Here is a 16,675-nt window from a genome sequence, read left to right as displayed (position 1 = left end):
GTCACAAAGTATTGGTCATCTGACTTTATCAGTACACAAGGTAATTTACTTCATGAATTTAATGCGAAAATTGGAAAATTAGAAGTTAGATCTGACAATGTACCTACACCTCATATATTAGAAATCAGTCAATACTAGTATTTTAGAGAACTATACTGATACCTAAAGAGCAGCAAAGCATAAGCTAATCGGATGTACGGGTAGGAACACATTCATAAGGTGCTGTTGCATTTTCATGCCGTGCTACCCTGCGGGTATTGAAAAAATGGTTTCCTGCTGCAACCACCATCCCAGTTAGTATGATTCAATATGATTGTAAAACAGGACAAGGAAAATCCTTACCCAGATGGAAAACAGCCCCTCTCTCTTTTGCTATATGAAGAACCCATCTGAATGGAAAAGGCAATTGTAACCCATTCAGAATCCACTGCCCGGAATAAGCTTGAATAAATAGATTCAATGTGCTTGTATTCAGCCACATCACTAAGAAACAGGACTGTGTATTGTAACCTTCCATTTCAATAGTTTCTTTATTGAGAAACTGGGTACATCAGAGTCCTGGCCTGTTTTTCAAAATTGTCTAGAGAAAAATTGCTGTAAAACAGTTCAGTGTTTAGAAAAAAATGGTTAAACTCAGTCTTACTAACTTGAATCAGTTTTCAAAGTTTTAAAAGATACAGTCAAACATGACTCCTATTCTAGTGGCCCAGTTGTCTCCACCTCTTGGCAGTCATTCTTGCACAGCCAGTGCAAAGGGGGCATCTCTGTCCAAGACTGCACCAAAAGGCAAGTGTGGTATCCTTGACATGCTCTTGGGCATGTGCATGTAGTGACAGCTAACCAGGGTGTTCTGGAAACACTGTAGAATTGCTAGGTAGATGAAATGTGTTGGGTTGAATACTGAGGATTATGAAAGTTATAAGCATCTGTCCTCCATTTGGGTTGCTGATGGATGGGACTTTTTTGTACTTAATCTTTACTAAACCTCCTTGAACATCAATTTTGTGTCTACAAGTATTGTTACATTGATGATGATCAATCCTCAAAATCAAGGATGTATAATCAACTCCTGCCAATTGGACTCATGTGCAGAATGAAATGCAACACAACAAAAGATTAAACAACAAAAGAACAGGTTGGTGCTAATAGTACGACAGATTTCTGTTGAGAGAAGCAAACCACTGCAGACTGTGTGTGGCGAGTGTAACTACATGTGTCAGCTGGTAGTACACAACGGTTGTGCTTGCTTTAGAGTACAACATTTTCTAGCATCGGTAACAAGGATTTTAGATTCTATTAACAACATGCAGGTGAGGATTATTCTTCTAAATCTTTACGACTCAAAACACAGCAGTCAATGAAAAACATTAAAACACACTACATATTGAATGAGGTTTTGAACCCCGCCTCATCAACAAAAACAAAGGGGTCAAATATGATCTCATTAGAAAGAGCTCCGATTCAGACTCCGGTTTGCCAAATCTGATTCGGAGCCCTTGTTTCAGACCAATTTGTACCCAGTTCTGACTGACCGATTACGATGCCATGAAAACCATTTGGGCTGTCTGAATTAGTTCTGAAAGGCATTGTACAGGTCGAGTCTTTCAGAGCCAATTTGTACAGCTCTATGGACTCCGAGAGTACGCTGACCGATTCGGACAGCCATTCCGAAACGGTTTCTCCAGAACAAATCAGCTGTTGTAATCAGTCTTTGGGGGCCTGTAGCTGCCCCCACTCACCAAGTCTCTCTGAATCAGGCCCGTGGGGTTACCCAAGGTACCCCACCCTTTTTAACCATGCACAGTGTGACAGATACAATGGGGTGCCTGCCACAGGGTGCAAGGTTTTCCCCAACCACCCCTTACTTCAACACAGGCTCCATTTGAAGGCAATGGGAGTCCGACCGAATCGTATCCAACAACATCCTTATGCATCCAAATCACTTGGTCAGACTCTCCTGATCCGAGTCATCCGGAAAGCCTTCTGGAACTGATTCAGTGGGAATGCTTTCCAAACAGGATCGTAATCGGCCCCATAGTCTCTTGACATCACATACATTAGAGAGAGTCACAATCTTTCCTGCTGTTTTCTTTGCAAAAAATTCAGTCCAACGAATAAGAGAACTGTGTCCATAAAACGAACAAATAAATTGTTCAAACGCTCAATGGAGAGTTACCAAAGTCCCGAACATCACAACCCCAAACGGAAATAAGTATGAATTCTGTAACCAGACATGTGAAGGCAGGCCACATGCAAAGCCATCCATAAGTGTTTCAGGTTTGTTTGGATTCTGAGTCTGAAGAAAAAAAGTGAAAGGAATCCCATCACAACACACACTGAATCAGAAGAGTGGGCCAAAAGAAACAGAATGTACATAACAGTTACTTTGAAATCAATGAATACCATACGTCTTACCTGTCCTTAACCCCTTCCGTGCAGGGCTAATTCCCCCATGGAGCGAGGGAGAATGGGGGGCCGCGGCCCGCAGTACTCACGATGAGTCCAGCTCGTCATGCTGCAGAGTGGAGCTGTGCTCATGACAAGATGGACTCATCATGACTCCACCCACTCCTGTAGAATGCCCGCACAGGTGGGGAATTTGCCGCGCGCGGGAGGGCCTCGGCAGTTATGACGAGCTCAGCTCATCACAAGCACAGCTCCACTGTGCCTCATGACGAGCTGAGCTCGGCATAAGCATCGAAGGGGTAATAGAATCTAAACTTTTAGTCGCAAATGTTTGAACATTTTTTATTCTATGGCAGGATCGTAGGCTCCGATTCTGCTGGCTCCAAGCTAACCAGCCAGATGAAAAATGTACAATAGGTTTATAATAAAAAAATCTTAAACATAGAATCAGATGACCAGTTGGCAGCATAAAGAATATCTTCTAGACAAGATTCGGCAAAAAAGATTTTTTCACTATGGTTCCTCTAGTGAAATGAGCACCATACTTGGAAACAAAAATGCCAGCTTCCGACATGACCCAACCAAGGCAATGGGACAAGATCGCTGTGGAAACTGGACGGAAAGACTTCTGAATTGCCAAAAAAAGAGGGGTGAAGAAACAGAATACTGAGTTGAAAATATCGAGTGAAATGAATATCAAGTCAAGAATATTGTAGCAGCATTATATCGAGGTAAGTAATAACAATGCCCAAAAGATAAAAAATTGGTTTAGTATTAAATATTGATGTTTTATATAGCGATGTTAAAAATATACAGGCTCATTATTATGCCATTCGGAAAAGCCATCTGACTGGCATAGTAGCGGGAAAAATCCGACTGTCGGGGGTTGGGACTATCTGATGGCCCCAATATGATACATGCACTGTAAAACTCAGACCACCACAGTTAGATATCAATTCTGACCACTTCTCCAAAAAAACTTTCAGCTCCAAACGCATGAAATATTGCAATTGAAATTCAGTGATTTTATATACATCAGGAGGGTTGGGGTCTGCAACGTCATCGGATTCATAGTAATGGAGCAGGTAGAGCAGTGGCAGGACTTGTAAAGCAGGATCCATGGCATTCCAGGACACAGACAGGTACCTGGAGTTGAGTCTGTGGGTCAGTCTTTCTGTTTCCGAAAACTCTGACGACCTTGTTTAACTGACTCGGTCGGATGGCCTGATAAGCGCATCATAAAAGGGTAGGCGGTCCGAGCAGCTTTCCAACTGGCTGTCGGTCTCCATTGGCCACTTCCAACATTGGTGCTGTCAGGATTTCCTGTCAGAGTAGGAAGGACCGCATCAGTCAGAAAACGGCACATGTGCGCGCATTGTAATATGGCTGTTGGAAGAACCGCATCTGATGCGACCGCATTTGTTGTTTCCGACACCGATGGGACCGCGGAGGCACTTCTGACAGCCATCATAATCAGGCCCATAGTTGTGTATAAAAAAAAATTGGGGGGATTTTGTTTTTTACGTGTTATATAATATTTTTTAAAGTTTATGTTATATGCAATGTTTTTGTTTATTTTAATTCTTAATTTTTTTTTAAAATATAATATTTTTTATTAATATTGTAATATATTTTTTAGTAGCGAGGTTTGGGGTTTATAGGCGGAAAAGCCATCTGACTAGCATAGTAGCGCCAAAAATCCGACTGCAGGGGTCGGGGACTATCCGACGGCCTCATTATGATGATACATGCACTGTAAAACTCAGACCAGAAACGGTTAGACATCAATTCTGACCAATTCGCCAAGAAAGCTTTTAGCTCCAAATGCAGGAAATACTGCAAATGAAATTCAGTGATTTCATATACAGCAGGAGTGTAGGGGTCTGCAACGTCATCGGATTTCATAGTAATGGAGCAGGTAGAGCAGCGGCAGGACTTGTAAGGCAGGATCCATGGCATCCGAGGACACGGACAGGTACCTGGAGTTGAGTCTGTGGGTCTCTCCTTCTGTTTCTGACAACTCTAATGACCTTGTTTAACTGCCTCGTCGGATGGCCTGATAAGCGCATCATAAAAGGGTGGGCGGTGTGAGCAGCTTTCCACCCGGCTGTCTGTCTCCATTGGCCACTTCCAACACCAGTGCTGTCAGGATTTCCTGTCAGAGTAGGATGAACCGCATCAGTCGGAAAACGGCATATCTGCACACATTGTAAAATGGTGGTTAGAAGAACTGGATATGATGCGACCGCATTAGTTGTTTCCGACACCGATGGGACTGTGGAGGTACTTCTGACAGACATCAGAATCAGGCCCATAGTGGTGTATAAAAACCGATTTTTGGGGTTTCGTTTTTTAAGTCTTATATAATATATTAATATTTTTTCAAGTTTATGTTATATGCAATATTTTTGTTTATTTTAATTCTTACATTTTATTTAAAAATATTATATTTTTAATTAATCTTGTAATATATTTTTTAGTAGCGGGGTTTTGGGTTTATAGGGGGAAATGGTGGGAGTAATGTAAAATGCATATGTTTTAATTTTATAAACATTTTCAGAATGTTAATTTTATTATATATTATGTTTACAAATGTGTAAATTTGAGTAGCTGGATGTTGTATTTATAATGTATAAGGGTTGAAAGTAATTTATATATTATGTTATGATTTAGTATTAAATATTTTAAATATTAGTTTTTTTATTAATAAGTAGTTAGTTAATTAAAAGCATAAAACATATTTTTTAAATATGTAACAAAATATTTGTTGTAAGGTTTATATGTTTAGTAGTTATATGTTATGATTTTGTAATTTATTTTTTATTTTGGTGTTTAATTTTAAGATATTTTTTAATTTTAATTTTAAATACACATTTTTAAATGCATTTTATATTATTGAAAACAATTTCAACAATGGTGTTAAATGTTTTTATAATGTTTCAGAAATATTGTGTACATTTTTTATGAACATATTCTATAGGAATTTTCGAACATTTACTAAGAATATTACGAAATCATTTATATGTTTGAGGAATATTATTTTTTCTTTATGTTTAGGGAGATAGGACTTGGAATGTAAGGTTTTTAGGGTTTACTATTCTGTTTAGGTCAATACTTTAATACATTCATGTGTGTAGTACTATTTCAAAGTTTTAATATTCATTAAAAAAACATATTGGTGTATGAATAAATTTAGTTATCTAAATATTGTGTATTTATTTTTTGTAATCATATTTTATTTATTTTCAAAGTTGTATCTTTCATTTTTTTATTAAACAAAATATTTTTTTGAAGAATAGAACATGTGTACGTTTTTAGTATTTTCGATTTTTAAGAGAAAAAATGTTTTTATGAGTTTTTTTTACAAATAATTGTAATAATAAAAGAATATACATTTGTGCATTTTCATTTTTATGTCATTTTTTCAATGTTTTTTTTATTTTCAAACACAGTTATGTTTTTTCACTATATTTGTTCTTTTTTTGTAAACTGCTAATATATTGAAGAGATATGCAATCATATTTATTTTCTAATTTTTAAATGTACATATAGTTTTACATTTTTTTAGTATCAAATATTTTGGAAAAAAGATACATTTGTAAAACATATGCTTTTACAACTTATTTTTTAAATACATATTAAATAATTGTAGGCATTTTATAAATGTATTTAATATACATTTTATAATGTGACACATTTTTAAACAGTAATTACTTTTAAATTATTGAGTCTAATAAAAAAATTATTATTTTTGAAACCTTTTTGTACCATTTTTCATTGGTATACATTGGTACCATCATGTATATTTTTATAATATATTTTACACATTTGTAACATTTTATTAATTGTATTTTGCAAATTAGCATGGTATGTTTATGGTCCAACTGCCCAATTAGAATGTAGGTGGTCAGAATGCAAACCTACCGGTCTTTCCACTGGCTTCCATCGGCCAGTCAGAACATTGTCATAATCCCGTATGGACTGCGTTTCTGCCTTGGGAGTATGATGTCTGTTTCCAACAAGCTTTTTATGTCAGGCTTTCTGACATGAAAAGCCTGTTGGAAAGTGACTTTGGGGCCAGTAGAAGGGCCCCTATCCCTTAGTGGCCTCCGGTTGGGGCACCTATAGCACACCATTTTTAATCCCTGCATCCTGTGGCAGGCACAATGAGGTGCATGCCATTCAGTGTTTGGTTACCTGACAGCAGTATATGAACTCATAGAGAGGATCCTGTGATTGCAGCATGTGCTGTAGCTGTAGCATTATAATTGCGGTGCCATGACCACCGACTGAAGGTCAATAGGTCCAGAGACTGCAACGGTGTTGACATCGTAATCATACCCTAAATAATATTTGTAATGGTTTCAGAATATTTAGGTGTCGATTCCGATTCAGGAAACGAATCCGTCCGACGATTCGTATTTATAGACGTTTCCGTCCGAATCGCGTAGTACGATCCGTTGGCTCGAAATACATACGAATCGTCACAAATCGTACGAAAGTCAAGGGTGAGTCCGTACAACTTAGACCTGCACAGTAAACCGTACGATTCGTAAACATGCCGTACGACCCGCCAAGTACAATCCGGACCGGGGAATGGGTACGCGATTCGTACGGATACGTAGGTTATGATCAATTCGTACGGAGATCTACACTATCGCATAAGCACTGTACACCTAAATTCAAGGGGAGTACGCAGGGGGTGTATGCACCGTACCCTGATGTACCGTACTCCTGCAATGATGGGGTGTTCGCACTTTACACGGGGGGTCCGTCCCGTACACATTTCGAGCCGAAATCTGGTTTTCAGGACGTTTTAATCTCCCGTAGCAAAAGCGTCGTACAGAGTGCTGTCGACACAAATAGTACTTGCCGGGTCGGAAGAAGCAGCCTCGAACCGTACGGACGTCGCGTACTGCGTGTTCCGAATACGATTCGTACGGATCATTGAGTCGTATGGATTTTGGTACGAATCGTACAGAGAACTACATTGGGTACACATCGTGGGGGGCGTGGCTAGCGAGCCATGATGGCGGACGGAGTCTGTTAGTGCTCCGGTGCCGACGGGGATTTCACATCCTGATAGGGCCTCTGGGGGGCCCAAACACCGACCGCAACCTGTGGATCCTGTGCCATGGGGACCTACGGAGGCTCCGGAGTGTTTCTGGGGCTCGGGGAGTGCCGGCGGCCGGAAATCGCGCTCCTCGTCGAGTGCGGCCTTCCCCTGCGTGATCAGCCGGGGACTGTAGCTGAAAGAGCCGCCGCGAAGCTTCGGACGCGGCAGACCGGAAGTGCCGTGGAGGGTCCGCGAGATGCGGCCGAGACGCCCGTGATTCTCGCCGGCCCGCCTCGCGGCCCCACGTCTGGCGGTCCTGACGGTGAAGGGGGCCCGGAGACGGCGAGGAACGCGATCGATGTGGCGGAGGGCCGGTGGGCCTTGAGGAGGAGGGAGTGAGGCGTACCTGGACCCTGGCGCGGGTCCCTGCAGTGGAGGCTCCGAGGGTGGGGGTGCAGAGCTGGTGATCCTCGGGTGGCATAGCGAGACGTGTCTTCCTTCTTGCCCCCCCCCTGGCTGGACTCCCTTCTCTCCCCCCTCCTATGGCTGTGAGGGCGGCTGCTGCCATCGAGAGACACTAGGATTATTCATTACCGCCGCCCTCGGGGACCAAACAGCGGAGGCTGGGACGCCACCAGACCGCCGGTCCACTGGAGTCGCCTGGGAATAGCTGAGTCCCCACTAGCTGGGTAAGACGCCAGACGGATGGTTTCCCTCCTGGCCTTGGCGACCGACACAGGGGCGGGGGCGCGAGGGGAGCCCAGAAGCCGCGCATTCATTCGACAAGACCCCTGGACTGTACCGCGTAGCAGGGTGCTGGGAAGGGAGTTGAGACGGTGAACCTCACAACCCTGCTCGCTTGACCGGCGGGGGGTGTGAGGACGAGAGGGGGCCACCACCTGAGGGCGATCCTGGATTTCGAGCCCTGGTTCCTCCTGCTCCTCTCTCTCTTCCTCCCCCCCTGATTAGTCCTCCCTCCCCGCATCTCCGAATCCTTCTGGGGGCTGCCGAGGCCGACGGTGGAGCTGTCGCGGCCCGTGGGCTGACCTCTGAGATGGTGCACGCCGCTTGCTGACGCCGGGGGGACACTGCAACCACCTGGACTTCCGTGCTGCGACCTCGATGGGGGTGCGGAGTGCGGTGTCACAGTGAATGGGAGAGAGAGAGAGGCGATCATAACACCTGGTGATCCGGTAGGAGGAGGACGTCTAGAGGGGACAAGGAGCTGCCTGGAGTACCCCACACGTGGACGAGCACGCCGGTGGGTGGCCGTGCCTGACTGGGGCAACCTTGGTCCGGAAGGGAGCTCGGGCGCTGGATGCGAAGGACAGTCCGGCGAACACGGGACCGGCCCCGGGGGCTATGCAAGACGGCTCCGTACTAACCCCCTTGATCAAGCCTCAGGCGGGGACCAGCAGGTTGACAAGTTTGACTCTTGACTGGCTATGGAAACACAACTGGGCGCCCTCACTACTAATCTCTCTTTGTTAAAGGCCGACCACGGCAAGCTGGCTGACAAAGTGAAGGACCAGGGGGTGACGTTGGCGGAGATAACTCCGACGGTGGCAGAACGCACTAACTCTATCAAGCAATTGCAGGAGCAAGTGACGACCCTCATGGATCGCGTGGAGGATGATGAAGGGCGTAACCGATGCAATAACTTCTGCGTCATTAGGCTTGCGGAACGCAGTGAGGGGTCCCGCGCAACGGAGTTCATGGAGCAGTGGTTCCGCGATCATGTCGCCCCGGAGGGCCTGTCGCCGTTTTTCTGTGGTGAACGGGCACACCGGATTCCTACGGGAAGGCCTAGGGCAGGACAGCCACCGCGACCGCTGATCGTCAAGATCCTAAACTACTGGGATAGGGACATGCTCCTGCAGAAAGCCCGGGAGAAATCACTCATTGAATATGAAAACCAGCAAATCTCACTATACCCGGACTATACTAATCAAGTGCAACGACAAAGGTCATCCTACTTTGCGGTCAAGAAAAAGCTCCAGAAGTCAAATCTCCGGTACGCCCTGTTATTCCCGGCCCGCCTCAAGATCATCTATGACAACAAGACCCACTTCTTCGAGAGCCCTACTGACGCGGAGGAGTGGTTGGAGGTGGGGGACGTCGAGACAACTCAGGGGGAGGCGCCCGGCGATTCCAGGAATGGCTCGGATCGAAGAGGAAGAACTTCACCCACATCGTCGGCGCAACCCAGACGACGCAAGCCCTCTATCGCACAACAAAGGGAAGACCAGATGACAGCGGTCAGCATGGTGGGCTCTTTTCGCGATGAACACAAACTAATTAACACGGATACGGAAGACAGTACACCACATTCAGACTCAGAACACAGCGTGTTACTGTTCCCAACGGTGACGCCGAGAGCGGCGGACGAAATACTGGACATTGGTCTGGAGTAAAGGCTCAACCTGGAGAGCCCTAAGACTCTGTCTCCTACTGATATCCTTTTGATGGTGGCTTGCAGTGGGGTGGGGGATGCGGACACTCTGTAATTTGGGAGGCGCTCCCTTCTGTGACACTTGGAGGTTGAATCCACGCTAAGACATTGAGAGCTCGGCCCTTGATAGCTGTACTTTATTGTCTGGTTCTTTACGGCCTTTGCGAGCTGAGACCCCCTATTGCACATAGAGTGAGAGGGACGTGCATGCAAGGCCCCCCTCTTTCTCTCCCCCCTCCCCCTTTCCTCCTCCCCCTTTCCCCTCCTTCCCCCCCACTTTTCCCCCCTTCACCTCCTCCCCTCTGAAGGTCGCTGAGAAACATATAGATTGTGCACAGACTTCCCCGGCGGTGCTGTTGAGCCAACAGCGTAGCACTGCAAGTCTAGTTGGACAGGGTCCAAGCTATGCAACCCCCCAATGGCGAATGCACCAATGTTTGGTTTGTTATGGTTTACATTTCATGGTTCGGCACAGCAATGTTCTTTAGCTGCGCCGCAAGAGTTCGAATTTGGGGTGGGTAGAAGTACGTCTCCTGGTTTATTACTGATATAACTTGTGCTACAGCTAAGGGCACGGTTTCCTACGACGCTTATCACCGAATATGGCTGACACTGTAGGGAAGTATAGGCTGGCTACCTGGAATGTGCGGGGACTTCGCGCCATACAAAAGAGGCACAGAGTGCATGCATTCTTGCTCCGACAGCATCCCCATATCGTATTCCTACAGGAATCCCACCTAACGCACTCCGAGGCACTCACACTGCGGAAGAAGTGGAGGGGAACTGTATTCTCTACAACATATTCCGCTTTCTCCAGAGGGGCTACCATCTGGGTGAGATACGGTACTCCCTTTGTGGAACTGGAAAGAAGGGTTGATGATTAGGGTAGGTATATCCTAGTGAAAGGCGAACTGGACGGCACACTCGTAGTTCTGGGCAGCATATACGCCCCGAACTTTGAACACGACACATTCCTTGTGAGGGTGGGACGAGCACTGGCTGACTGGGGGGATATCCCTTGGATTCTAGGGGGGGATTGGAACATGGTACTAGAAGTAGCCCTTGACAGGTCGCACCCCCCCTCCAGACGACAGGTGTTCATAGACTGGTGGACTCTTTTAGGACATGGATGCAGGGCTGGGGTCTGACAGATATATGGCGAACACTCTACCCGACACACAGAGAATATTCCTACTAATCCCCGGTACATGACTTACATACCCGATTGGATAGATTTCTGTGTACTAATTCCTTGGTGTCTAAATGCACGTCCTCAGACTATCTGGCTAAAACCTTCCCCGATCACAGGCCTCTGACACTTGACTTACACTGGGGGCGGGTGCCATCTCCGGTGCCAACCTGGAGACTTAATCCGTTATTGCTGGAGGACGGCCCCTTCCGCACTTCCTTGTCGGTCACCTTAGACAATTACTTTCGGGAAAACTGAGATTCAGTGACCACTAACTTGACGGTGTGGGACGCTATGAAGACCTTGATAAGGGGGGCGGCCATTGGTCAGGTAGTGGGTGCCCGGCAGGAGATCCACAGGAAGCTGTGCGACATAGAGACTAGGCTACAGGCACTAGATTCAGCAGTGGGTGAGAACCCTGATCGCAAAGGGGAGTTACGACTGCGCAATATTGAGCACGCCAAACTTTTAGAAACACTGAGAGTTATTGACTACAAAGACTACTTGCGACGACAACAAGCTGACTCAGACAGGTCGGGTGCTTTACGGGCTCGGCTGGTACGAGACAGTCCTGAGGTCCCAGCGATTACACGGATTAGGGACAGCACGGGAGGACTGGTGACTACACAATCGTCCATAAATGACGCTTTTAGGGATCATCTTAGACTAGTACGCTATACGCTTCCACCCCCCCACAGAGGATCATGAGGAGATGATAAACTTTCTGAGGGACCTGCCTTTCCCAGTCTTGTCCCGAGCGGAGCAGGAAGAGATTGGCGGACCCATCACGCAGCAGGAAATCAAAATAGCCATCCGATCTTTTAACCGAGGTAAGACTCCTGGCCAGGACGGACTGCCGGTAGAGTTTTACCAGACTTACTCCATGGCCCTAGTCCCCGTCTTGGAGAACATCTATAAGGAATCCTATGAAATTGGTCACCTGCCTAGAACGACGATGCAAGCCTCCGTTATTTCAATCCCTAAACCCGGCCGGGACACCCTTGACCTCACCAATTACAGACCCCTTTCAATGCTCTCTACGGAGTATAAAAAACTTAGTAAAGCCATAGCTCTGCGAATACAGTCCCACCTTCCGGCCTTAATTCATCCGGACCAGTAAGGATTCCTGCCAGGGAGGAGCACGTCCCAAAATACGAGGAGACTCCACGCCCTTATGGCTGCGATGCCGCCGACTGTCCTTCAGGCTGGCTGTGTCGCTCTGGACCTCCGTCAAGCTTTTGACTCACTGTCCTGGGCGTTTATGTTTGAGGTCTTGAAACGTTTTGGCCTCCCCGACTCCCTGATACGATGGATCCGGCTATTGTACACACGCCCAACGGCTCGGGCGCGCACGGGTCGACACGTCTCCTCTAGCTATAACATACATCGTGGCACTCGACAGGGCTGCCCGCTGTCGCCCCTGTTATTTGTCTTGACCCTTGAACCTCTGGCGATAGCCCTCCGGACCAGGATGGCTGAGAAGGGCATCTTCGTCGGCGGCACACCCAATTTGATATCACTTTACGCTGACGATATCATGTTGTATTTCCGGGATCTGGAGGAGAATCATTCGGCCTTAGCGACCATCTTTGACCGGTTCGCAAACGTGTCAGGTCTGGTGATCAACCCAGCGAAATCGGTGGGGTTTTATTTCCATGAGGGACAACGGCCAACCCACATACTATGTGGCGCCTCCCAAATTCCGATAGCACAGACTACGTTTAAGTATTTAGGCATACATGTCTATAGACGACCGGAAGACCAGATTGAAGGCAATATTCGGCGGGCCATTACCGGCCTTCGTAGTAGTGTGCAATTCTGGACATCTCTGCCACTGTCCGTCATGGGTAGGGTAGCCGTCTCTAAAATGGTCATGCTCCCCCGCTTGCTTTAATATTTTGTAAACGTACCAGTTCTCCTCCCACAAACTATTTTTAATACGTTAAATACACTCTTGATCACCCTAATCTGGGGTTCTGGCCGGCGGAGAATAAGCCTCAAGAAACTTCAATTGGGAACCAAACGGGGAGGCCTGGGTGTGCCAGACTTTCGCGGTTATTATTACGCGAGTCAATTCCAATGGCTATCACAATGGGTGGCGGGTAGACATCTGCATGAAATCGGTTTTACCGGTGAACAGATGGCACGCGGAGAACTACACTCCTTACTACTTCCCAAGGCCAAAGTCCCCCTAGACTGCCACCCTCTTTTGCATACCACCCTGATTTGCTGGCGGAGAGCTCTGGCATACACGTCAACGACTCCACCGTATGCCGATAACATCCCCCTGCTGGGAATTCCAATGCCACAAGGTCGGCTGACGCACCGGAGATTACAGCCCTGGACGGATGCGGGGGTAGACAGAGTTGGTGACCTGTTTGGTGATGACGCGCTATTGGATCACGCCTCCTTTGTGTAAGCCACGGGAGCCCAACCACGACTATACATCCTACATGCCACGGTGACACACTACATACGTACTACATGGGCCCCACAGCATAGCAAACCAGAGCAACACGAACTAGTGCACCTACTTCACTACATGGGAACTGGGGGACACCTAGTGAGGTGGTTATACACTGGCATTAGGGAGCACATTGTTACACCCCTTACTTCTCTCAGGACCACCTGGACATTGGACACAGGGGAGGCTATGACAGATGGGGCCTGGAGGTTGTTCTGGAACACCCTAGAAGAGTGGCCAGAAATGTGAAGTTTAAATTTATCCAAGCCATGTTACTACATCGGGCATACCTTACCCCCCAAAGGCTGCACAGGATGTTTCCTGCCTCTTCCCATTGCTGTCCCCGGTGCCATGCGGAGGAGGCCGGCCTTCTCTGCTGGGGTCCTGCATGAAAAGACCCAAAGGACATAAGGCCCCACTGAAGCTCATGGACTTAGCATTATTACTGGCAGTCAGGGCACTGACAATGAGGTGGAAATCTGCACGACCTCCGACTGTAGAGGTCTGGCGATCCGCAGTATTGAAGTGGGGTAGACCTGAGGGTGCAATTCTCAGGAGGGAAGAGGAACGGGGGCTACGGAAACACCCGATTGCACAAGATTGGGAACGGATGCTGCTGGAGCTGGAGGACATGGACTTGACGCCCTCCCAGACGGAGACCGCGTAGCGGGGATGGCCAGGTGGGGGAGGGTGTGTCCGCGGGTGGAGACTGGTCCATGGTGCGTACAGGTTAGCCAGTGGATGATGCTCACACTTATTTAGATATTTCAGCCCTTCGCGATTACTAGGCTCAGGAAAATAGCATAGCCTATGCTGAGATGTCAGGAGACGTACGAAACGGGGTGGGATGTTGGGAGGGATGGGGACTGGCAATGCCTTTAATTATGAGGCCTCAGATGTATACATGCTGAGGAATGATTGAGTATTGACAGTTTGTATTTACTTGGAAAGAAATAGTACTATTACATAGAGTTGTCCACGCTGTCATAGAAGAATTGTATGGACCATTATCATGAGAGACAATGAGTCAGATGTTTAAAGTTAAAGGGGGGGAAAAAACAGAAAAGACTGTATGAATGGTGCGAAACCTGTATGTACATTGCAATATCTGAGCGCAGTCATCAATAAAGAGTTTAAAAAAAATAATTGGGTACACATCGTACTACATCGTACGTATGGGTACGGTTCTCCGTACGATTCGTACGGGAAAAAGGCTCTGTACAACAATTCGGACGGGATTTTACCGAATTGGAATCGCCCCCTTAATGTATATTTTATAATCTAATTTCTGCATAGTAAGACATTTGATATTGTTTACAATATTTTTCTTTTTTGTAAAATAAATTATATTTTTTTCACTATTTTCTAGTTTTCCCTATTGTTTTCGATGAGGAAATAGTAATTTTTCCAGTTTAATTAAACAATCTTTTTTTTACTTTGTATGTTTTGTGGTTTGTTTACTTTTGCGTAGGGAAGCTAGCGGTTGGGAGCTGTGTTTCTTCAGTTAAGATAAGTTTGTTTTAAATTATGTTTAAGCTCATTTTAAGGTTGGAGGGAGTTAGTTGATGTGTAGGTAAGTAGTCTGTTAATTATAGTTTTGATTTGTAGTGTAATGTAGTTTGGGTAGTGCTGTGGTCAGTGTTTTGTTGTGCTTTGTAAGTGTAGGTTAGTGTATTAGCCTGTTAGTTTGATATTTTTGATTATGTATTATTGTTTATTGATTGTTGTGTGTAAGGTATGTGGGGTTGTATGTGTTTTTGCGGGAGCGTGTTGTGTTTCTTTTCACAGGTTTCATTCAGAATTTACGGTGGAGGTGAAGATGCATTTTTTTATTTAAAGGAAATGTCAAACAGTTACATTTAAATGTTAATTTTACATACATTTCCTTTTATTGTTCTGTTTTCTTGGAGTGTTTCTTTTTTGTGACTGTTTTTTGGGTTTTTGAGGCTTTGATCAAAGAGAGAACTACGTCATTGCATCCCTTTTTTTACAGTTGTATTTTTTCATTTTTGTTTTGATTTATTTTTTATATGGATTTGGATCGACTTCATTTAGGAAACCTTCAATAAAATGTACGTTATTTTAGATTATTTTAATATTAGTGGGAAAAGTTTATTTGAGTGATTCATATTGCTGTTTTACTTTTTACTTTTAATTATTTAATTGTCATATGTTATTGATCGAATAGTCAAAGAATTATGACATAATAATATTTATTACATTTAAAACAAAGTAATGGTTTTTGGTTGCTGTATTTGGATTATTGTAGTAGGTGATGTTTTGGATAGGTATTCTTTTTAAAAGTATAGGATTTGCAATTATTTCGAGGAATTCTAGTTCGTTGGCATTTGGGTATAACCTAGTGTTGTATTGTAGATGCTTGCATATTGTTTTGGTTTGTTCACTTAGTATAGGGCGTATTTTAGTTACAGATTGATCTACTCTTAGTTCTTGGAATCTTTATTCATTTCATATAGATTCTAGTAGCTTATGAGGACATAGAGGCTGATTACAATGTCGGTCAGAAGGGCTACAAACGGCATTTAGATTTTCCTAACCTTTGTACGAACCTTTTTTTTGGACCGACTTGAAAAGATTTCCGGCTGACCGAGTATGATGGAAAGGTTTCTGACTTGGTTCTGACCAGCATTCAGAGACTTTGAGTCTGTCCGAGCAGAACACTACATGTCTATGGGCCTCGCTTCTGACCGGCGTATTATGATGTCGGATTCAGAAAGCCTTTCCGACTTGGTCCATCTGACATGAAACAGCTGTCAGAAACTGACTTTGGGGGCCCATAGCAGGGCCCCCTGAATCCAGAGGCCTCTGGTTGGGGCCCTGGGTGTACCCATGGGACCCCTCTTTACAACCATGCACAGTGTAGTAGGCACCATGGGGTGTCCACCACAGAATGCAAGGTTTTCCGCAACAACCCCTTTTTTCAACGGGCGCCTTTGTTGTCGGTCGGAACACAGGCTCCAATTGAAGTCAATGGGAGTCCGTAGGAACAGTATTCTGGAACATTGCAATAGGTTGGTTGTACTCCCCGGACCTGAGTCGGTCAGTACAATTCTGACAAGGAGTCAATCGGAATGCTTTGTCGGTGGT

General features: G+C 45.5%; 1 protein-coding gene across 1 annotated transcript in view; it reads right to left on the bottom strand.

The window, feature by feature from the left end:
- The window catches only part of LOC144769629 (uncharacterized), a 231,720-nt gene that overhangs the window by 33,100 nt on the left and 181,945 nt on the right, over positions 1 to 16,675 (bottom strand). The window lies entirely within an intron of this gene.

Source organism: Lissotriton helveticus, chromosome 7, assembly GCF_964261635.1.
Source record: "Lissotriton helveticus chromosome 7, aLisHel1.1, whole genome shotgun sequence".
Lineage (NCBI taxonomy): Eukaryota > Metazoa > Chordata > Amphibia > Caudata > Salamandridae > Lissotriton > Lissotriton helveticus.
Note: the sequence above shows the minus strand (reverse complement) of the source record. Positions and strands in the feature narration are given on the sequence as shown.